General features: G+C 43.7%; 1 protein-coding gene across 2 annotated transcripts in view; it reads left to right on the top strand.

Annotated features, from left to right (window-relative positions):
- The first annotated feature begins 1,029 nt into the window (after window positions 1-1,029).
- The window catches only part of ZKSCAN1 (zinc finger with KRAB and SCAN domains 1), a 55,975-nt gene continuing 48,593 nt past the window's right edge, over window positions 1,030-8,411 (top strand). Inside the window, exons 1-2 of one of the 2 annotated variants that reach the window (XM_014588444.2) lie at window positions 1,034-1,169; window positions 1,315-1,570. The gene's annotated coding sequence lies outside the window, so the exon portion shown is untranslated. Of the gene's footprint in view, window positions 1,170-1,314; window positions 1,571-8,411 lie in introns of both variants that reach the window. The other variant, XM_027772506.1, reaches the window with a different exon arrangement.

The raw sequence follows: 8,411 nt of genomic DNA, 5'->3' as shown, positions 1-8,411 counted from the left end.
ACACATGGCCAATGGCAGTTTGAATCCCAGACCTGGCAACTTCCTTTCTCACTTTTTCTCTCTTTCTCTCTCTCAGGTTCATGCGCGTTCTCCCTCGTGCTCTCCCTTGTGCTCTCTCTTGCTCGGTCCCTCTCTGGTCAAATTTAAGTAAATAAGTAAATAAAGTTAAATTAAAAAAATAATTTTTGGAAAAAAGTTTTAAAAAGTAGTCTCAAGAAAAAAATAAAAAGGTAATCTCTACAAGCATGCAACCAAGCTAGTCAGTTCAGCCTCTCAGATGAACTTGTCTTGAAACAGAGAGGAAAGTCACGATAATTAAAGCCTGTGGTCACCCTTGCGCAAGGTAGAACCTTACGCCTGCCTTACCTGGTAAGGTAAAGGGTAATGCCATAATTATTACAGGTTGTGAAAGCACCTTCAGGCAAAAGTGTCTGAGTGTCTGTCGTTACTCTGAAAACTCCTTCTAAACGGTTATAATAGCATATGCCACATGAGCAAAACACAACCTTATAACTAGCTTGTTTGTGGAAAGACATCCTTTGTCCACAGACAAGTATTCTGAAAATACCACCCACTCAAGTGGCATAGATCCTGAGCCGGAAAAACAGCTACCATAGCAGCTTTGTGAAACCTGCCATTCCTGGCTTTACTTTAATCTTCCTCTGTCTACACCCTTGCTTCAGCTCCTGCCACAGACGTACAATTACTAAGTAGTATTATTGCTTGATAATAACTATAATTATGAGGACTGTCCAAGATGGAAAAGACAAGAGAAATCAAATTCTCATACATACTGGTGTCTGAGCTGGACAGTGTTTCACAGAGACCCTGAACCCCCTTCCTGTCTGGTCCTGCGTGACTTGGAGGCCGACCAGCCCATATCTGGAACTTCAAAGCGCGAGGACTGACCACCCAAGGGCAAGGACCAGGACCACCGAACCAGGAACCGAGATTGCAAAGTCCTCCCGCGATCCTAGAGAGGACCCGGAAGCCTAGAGCGGTCCCGGAAGGCGAGCTGCTGACACACTTCCGGCCTTTGTGACTCATTGTGTCTGTGTCGAGGCGTCGGGAGGGCCTAGGTCCGTTTGCGGTGCCCTTCGGTTGGCCTGAGCCCCAGAGTCAACTCCCCTCTCTCGCCCAGCGACCCCAGGCCGCTCCCGGGGCTCACGGTGAGGCCTGGGGCCGGCCTCTGGGGAGGGCGGGCGGGGCCGCAGGGGTGTGTACGTGAGGGTGGGCTGTGCAGCTGCAGAGGGGCTCCCCTCCCGGTGGCCTCGGCGGAGAGCGAAGAGAATCATGCCCCAGCCTCCTCCCCAGGCCCGGCCGCAGGAAACGCTGTCTCCCAGGGAGACGTCCCCGCCCCACCCCCGGGTCCAGGCGAGAGTGGCCGCGGCTTTCAGTGGCCTGGGGTGCTTGGAAACCTGGAGAGAAGCTGTCTGCCGGCCCCTTCCTGGCCCCTCGCCCTCAAGTGTTTCGTCTTCGTCATTTGACGTTTCTGAGAACAGGGTCGCGAGCGAACCGACCCCTGTCTGATATCTCTGCTCTCCCGTCGTCGCCATTTGCTTTGATTCCGGTGAGAGGTTTTTTGTTTTTTGTTTTTCTGGTTTTTGTTTTTTTTCTGGGTCCTTCAGGACCTCGTGGGGAAAAAGGCGGAAAGCCGCGAGGTGGACACGTTTTGAGGTGCTGCGTACGTTTCCAGATCCCCTGGTTTTCCTCGGCCCACTCCCCCCACCCCCCACTGTTTGGTGATTAAAAGTATTTGAAGCCTAGTCATAGTGGATAAGGAAATTATTCGGATCTATTAGCTTATATACTCCTCGCTCAACTTTATGAAATGTTTCGAAGGTATCTTTAAAATGAGCTGTCCGGGAGATTAGGTGGATTTTTCAGCTCTGGGTAACTGATCACTGTCTTGATGTGAAGGAGGAGTAAAGGGAATTGGTGGAATTGCACTGGACCATAGGAGACTGATATGCTGAGTGACCTTGAATGAGACAAGACACTAACTCCCACTTTTGTCAATAAAATGAACTAGATTTTCTCAAAAGGCCCTTCCAACTTTGAAGTGATTTGAAATGGTCAGTATAAGTAAAAACAAAACAAACAAACAAAAAATCAACTACTGCTTAGTTTCACACTTGCCCTCCCAGCGCCCCTCTCCTGCAATGCCTCTAGTACCCAATAAGATACTTTCATGTTAGAAAGTGACTGTTTCGTGGCCTGGGACCAAAGAAAGCATTTATTGTAAGGGCCAGTGCTAGGCGGATTGGAGGCGGTCAATAAATAACTTGTTGAATTGAATTGTGGAGATTTCATTGTAACCACATCAACAAAGCACTGTTAGTGTATATATTGGCCAAATATGGAGAAATAACTTTGTTCCATAGGGAGCTATAAGGAAGATTTGCCCCAGAATGTTTCTTCAGGTTTGTATCTTCTGAATTACTATGCAAGATTCTTAATCATTATTTCAGGCAGTTTTCACTATTTTGAAATACAAACAGAGAAGCTAGCTATTTGATACTGTAGTCTTCTGCTGATTCTCTAATTGATCTAAGCATTTAAATGTTTTCTATGTTTTATATTGAATATAGCTTAATGTTACATTAAATCTTTTTTATTCTGTGGTATTGTCACTATCCTTTGAATAACTAGCTTTTAAAACATTTTATACTTCTTGGGAACCAGCAGTTAGCGTAATGGCTATATCGCTGGACTCCCACGTAGTCAACCACGGTTTGCGTCCTGGACCGGGTGGCTTAAAACTCACGCCGGGTGCGTGTGCATGCGTGCCCAAGATCCTGGGAGGAGAATGGAGAAGGGATTACAGCGTGACCATCCCCCCTGGGGGGTGATTTCTCGCTTTCTGTCTCTATGTCTCTCTCTCTGTCTGTCTGGCGAGCACATGGGCCCTATAGCAAAAACCTCCCCCCCAAAAAAAAAAAAAATAAACATTTTGTATTTCATTTTTAAAAAAGAAACAGGGGTAAAGTGGCAATTTAAACTTTCAAGACATTGCCCTGGAAAAGATACTGGGCTATTTAGAAAACAGCCTCTGAAATAAACTGAGTTTGTAACTCCAAGCCCTTTGTAGAATTTATTCTTGGTGAGAACTGGCTGCTGGGGTAATCTTATCTAAAGTAGATGATATATCAGAATATTTTTTAATTCAAAAACAACACCCCCCACCACCACCCCTCCTTTGATTGATAAGGATGCTGAATGCTGGAGAAGTCAACTAATACATTCAAGGATGTGTAACTTATCTGTGGGAAACTAGTGTTCCAGCCTGTACTACTTTCATTGCTATAGGATTTCTCCCATTGCTTATTCTAAGCAGGCTGAAAAGTGGAATGTGTAATTACATCTGAAGTTTATGAGAAAAAATGAGAACATTTTTCTAGCTCTATTACATGCCAGGCACTGTTTGAAATGCTTAGTGTATGTTAATTCATCTAGTCCTCATCAACTCTATGGGGCAAATACTGTTTTTCATTAGCATTGTACAGATGATGAAATAGATGCATATGAAGGTTAACTTGCCCAAGGTCATCAGCTAACGAGGTGGAACAGCTTTAATCTAACACAGAATTCTTCATATGACTCCTGGAATAAATTTGAAGGCAACATTGATGGCAGAATGAATAGGCCAAAAAAAAAAAAAAAAAGGAAATTTAATTGTAACATTGTAAATTCAGTCAAGTTTTGGTTTGGTTTTGTTTGTTTGTTTTTTTCTTTTCTTTTGAGAGGTTTTTACTATAGGGCGCTTGCACTTGCCAGAGAGACAGAAAACAAGAAATCATCCCCCAAGAGGGATGGCCATGCCGCAATCCCTTCTCCTCCATCCTCCTCTTTGGATCTTGGGCACACGTGCGTGTGCACGCGTACACACACACACACACGCACGCCCTGTGTGAGTTTAAGCCACTGGGTCCAGGGCTCAAACCGTGGTCAACTACTTGGGAGTCCAGCGACATAGCTATTATGCCAACTACTGGTCCCCAGTCAAGTGTTTTTATAAACTAATGTTTGCAAGGCTAGCAAGTGGCATGGTGATGAACATGCTGGACTCACACATGACCAGCTGTGTTTTAAATCCTGGTCTTAGTGACTAGCTTTCTCACTTCCCCTCTCTCTCTGGTGAGTGCACATGACCTATAGCAAATCTTAAAAAATAATAATAATTTAAAAAAAAAAAAGCCTAATGCTTGCAAAGAATCATGGTCTAAAAAGTATAAAGAATCGTGCTTTTAACTAAGTTGACCCTTAACTTAGTCTTGCTGAGGCAGAAGGCAAGAAAAATTAAACTACAGAGAACTAAATAAAAGAAATTACATAGCAGGTAGTTAGTGAAGACCTTTAGGACTTTTGGAGGGTAAGAGAAGATTGTGTGTGCAGATCATCTGTAAAATCTAGCCTTTCCACTGGTGTTATGGCTTTTTTTTTTTTTTTTTTTTTTTTTTTTTTTTTTTTTTTTGTCCTAGAGCAGGAGAGGAGAAAAATTGGGTTTGGAGCAGAGGGAATGTCCCCATACCCTTGTCTCTGATCCTTTGGGTCTTGTTTCTGCATCAGAGCCCCTTCCTGTTGATTCCCACTGACCTAAAGTGGCCTGTTTCATAGCAGAGACAGTATAAAACTTTGTAGAGATTTCTTATGGCCCAGCTAGCTACTATTTCTGTTCCGTTACCCTGTTAGAAAGTCCCACCTGATCATATAGTAGACAGTTTCTACTTACATCTTCTACTGTGTCTGCTCTCCTTCCCCAGAAGAGCTTCGTTCACAGTGACTGGTGAAAACCGGATGGTAGGTGAGGCCTGTTTCTGAGTGGTCATTCTCATAGTCCCATTCATAGTCTGTTGTTTTAGAAAGAATCTGTATGTGTGTAGGACTTCCTTAATTTAATGTAATAGTTGGAGAGCTTGAACTGAGGAGTTGCAGAATTTCAAATCTTGGCTCTGCCTTTTAGTTACAGTAAACTATTTGGTGTTATAAACCTCAGTTTAATTGTTATGAAATGAGATGATAATTGAGCTACCTCCTAAGCTTGATCTGTGGTCAAATGAAATGCATAATATAGTACCCTATTTGTAGAGAGCACTAAGTGTTGACTCTTACTAATTAACACCTTTTTGGAAGTTTTTGGATAGCAGTGAGGGGTAAGTCTCATTTCAGCTTTGCTTTGAAGGATCACAGTTGGATTGGAAAGGGCCGAAAGGACTGGAAATGTAGGCATTGAGTAGGATGTGAGGAAAGGATGGCAGCTCTATAAGGCATACGTAGGAAATACCGAGGGGGTTCATCTTGTTGAAAGAGTAAAAAAGCTTGAGGGAAAATTAGGGCCAAGTACTGGAGGGTGTTAACTGCAAGGTGGTAGTATTTTAGGAAGAACCATCTGAGAAGGAGGCAGAAGATAAATTGTGGGACAATAGGGAGAAAATAAAGGCAGGCTGGACTTCATGGGACTGTGTGTGTGTGTGTGTGTGTATGAACAAAGAATTACTTCTCCCAGGTGCTTGGAGACAGAATACATACAAGGAGCAGGGAATCAAAGAAAATGAGGTTTCAGGCCAGCCAGTGGCATGGTGGTTATGGTTAAGGCAGCTGGATCCCATCTGGTGGACTGCATGATTCATATGCCAGACTCTGCTACTTTAAAGCATGCTTACCCCAAATCCTGAAAGGGGAGATGGAAGAGAAGGACTTGTAGCATGATCATCCCCTGATGGGAGGTGATTTCTCACACTACAACATCCACCCTGCCTCAGGGAATGTATGTACCCTCTAGCAAATTAAAGGAGAAAAGAAAAAGTGAGGCTTTAAGCCTAAGTGAGATAGTTATAGACTATCTCAATTACTAATTGCCACTAAATATAATAAGGGGCCAGCTGGTGATATGGTGGTTAAAGTGACTAGATCCCACATGGCCAACTGTAAGGTTTCAGTACCAGACCTGGTGGCTTGAGAAACGTATGGGATACGTGTGTGCATGCCCAAATCATGAAAAAATGGAGAAGGGATTATGGTGTGACCATCTTTCATGGGGTAGTGGGTGGGAGTGGTTTTCTTGCTTTCTGTCTCCTGTGAGTTTTCCCATGAATGCACCTTCTGGCAAATTAGAAGCAAAAGAAAAAAGCAAGAATTGTGGTAGGGCTGGAATAGGGTGGTTCTTAATGTCTATTCATTGTAACAGTCAAATTGAGCTAAGTACAAAGAACCCGAGTCCCTGTCCTTGGGAAGCTTAAAATTTAGTTAAGAGGTGGAGGTAGGAACTGCATCCCCAATAAGGATGATATTAAGGAGGTTATAAGTGACCTAAGATAGGAACAAAGAAGATACTAAGTGTGTTCAGAGAAGAATGATAATTAATTCGGGATATCTGGAGAGATCTGCATTGGTGAGTGACAGCATTGATGGTGGGAGATTGTTCACAGCAGAGGGGTGAGGGTGAAACCTCAGGGCCTATGCTTGGGGAGTGCTAATGGGTGAGGTAAGCTGAAATGTAGGTGATCACTATCAAGTAAAGTGGTGGAAGCTAAGACTGTGTGTTGTGAAGGCTCTTGAACTTGGACTTGGTAGCTACTAGGGATTCATTGACAGTAAATGAGGGGAAAGAGAGAGTGACCAGAAACATACTTCAGTATTATGTTAACCTTGGTCTGTTTTGTGAATTGGAACAGGAAAATTGGAACCTTAGAAATTATATGGGGCTGTGGTGCTAGGGAAGCTTTTATAGGACTAGGCAGGAGACAGGAAGCCCAATTTAGGGTGGTAGGAAACACTTGTGTGATGTATAACAGGAAAAGATACAGTCGTTCTGCTTTTCAGAAATAAATGAAAAAGGAATCTAAGGCTTATAGAAACTATATAGCCTCCACTTGGGAGAAATCTAGACAGAAAAGGATCTCTTGGGCAACCCTAAACCCTGGCTCTTCTTATAGAGATCCCATCATTCCCAATCCCCCAGCTCTAGGGAGACGTCTTCCTAGAAGCCCCTATCTTATTTTTATTTAATAAATTTTATTTTTAAAATTTTACCAGAGAGCTCATGCATTCCACAGAGACAGAGGAAGAAAGCACCCTCCCTCCCCCAGTGAGGTAGGTATAGGCATGCTGTAATCCCTTGTCCATTTCTCCATCCTCTAAGGATTTGGGCATATACACACACGTGCCCAGTATGTGTTTCAATTTGTCAGGTCCCAGACTCAAAACACAGTGTTAGCCATGTGAGATCCAGCCCCCTTAACCATCAGGCCAAGGGTTGTCTGAAGCTTTATCTGTTCAGCCGTCAATCACTTCTCAGGGCTCATCTAGCACTTGTTTTGATATCTTAGAATGTTCTGATTTGTACTGTAGTTATTTGTATAAAGGAATCATCTTTCCATCTTTTTATTCTGCCTCAGTTTCATGCATATGCAGAAAATGTTTAAGAAATGGAATAATTTGGGCTAGCCAGGTGGCCTAGTGGTTCAGGTGTCCTGGTGGTTAAAGTGGCTGACTTCCACATAGCCAACTGTACAATTAGTGTCCTAATTTGATGGCTTGGAAAACAGGCTGAGTGCCTGTGCGTGCATGCCCAAAATTTTGACAGGAGAGTGGAAGCGAGGGGATTGTGGCATGGCCATCTGCCTGAGGGGTGGGGACAGGTGCTTCTTGCTTTCCATCCCCTCCTTCTCTCTTTGTCCCTGGCAAAAATTATAACAACAGTAATAATTGTAACTCTAAGGAATTAAGAGACTAAACTGATCTGAAGTTTAAAAACTAAGTATATTTATGCCAGCAGGAAGGGTGGGGTACAAAACAGGTCTGAAGGGACCAGCAGTTAGCATAATGACTATGTTGCTGGACTCCCGTGTAGTCGACCGCGGTTTGAGTTCTGGACCCAGTGGCTTAAAACTCACACCGGACGCGTGTGCATGCGTGCCCAAGATCCCAAGAGGAGAACGGAGGAGAAGGGATTGTGGCGTGGGCCATTCCCCCTGGGGGGGGGGTGATTTCTCAATTTCTGTCTCTCTGTCTGTCTGGCGGGCACACACACCCTATAGCAAAAACCTCTCAGAAAAAAAAAAAAAAAAAGTCTGAAAGAATCAGTGGGAAGGGCTAAAAGGTGGTTTGCAACAAGACTTTTAGCAGTTTAAAATCATTGGAGATGGGATTTACTTCCTGAGTTTTCTTTACATTTGTGTAGAAAGCCTTTTTATCCCCCTTAAAGTTATTTCTTCGTTGAGAAGGACAGTCAGGCCCAACAGGGTCTTCACACCGAAGATCCATCCCCATGCTCAGTCAGCCCAGATTACAGGCATATACACGTGCACCCAACTGGTTCAAGAAAATTCCAGGTTATGAACCTGAGGCCTTTTCCATTTGTGTGTGTCTAGTTGTGTTAACATTATGCTATCATGTGGCCCCAAGAAAGC

This window comes from Tupaia chinensis, unplaced genomic scaffold (assembly GCF_000334495.1).
Source record: "Tupaia chinensis unplaced genomic scaffold, TupChi_1.0 Scaffold000279_1, whole genome shotgun sequence".
Classification (NCBI taxonomy): Eukaryota; Metazoa; Chordata; class Mammalia; order Scandentia; family Tupaiidae; genus Tupaia; species Tupaia belangeri.
The sequence above is the reverse complement of the archived record's forward strand: the minus strand, read 5'-3'. Positions and strand labels throughout refer to the sequence as shown.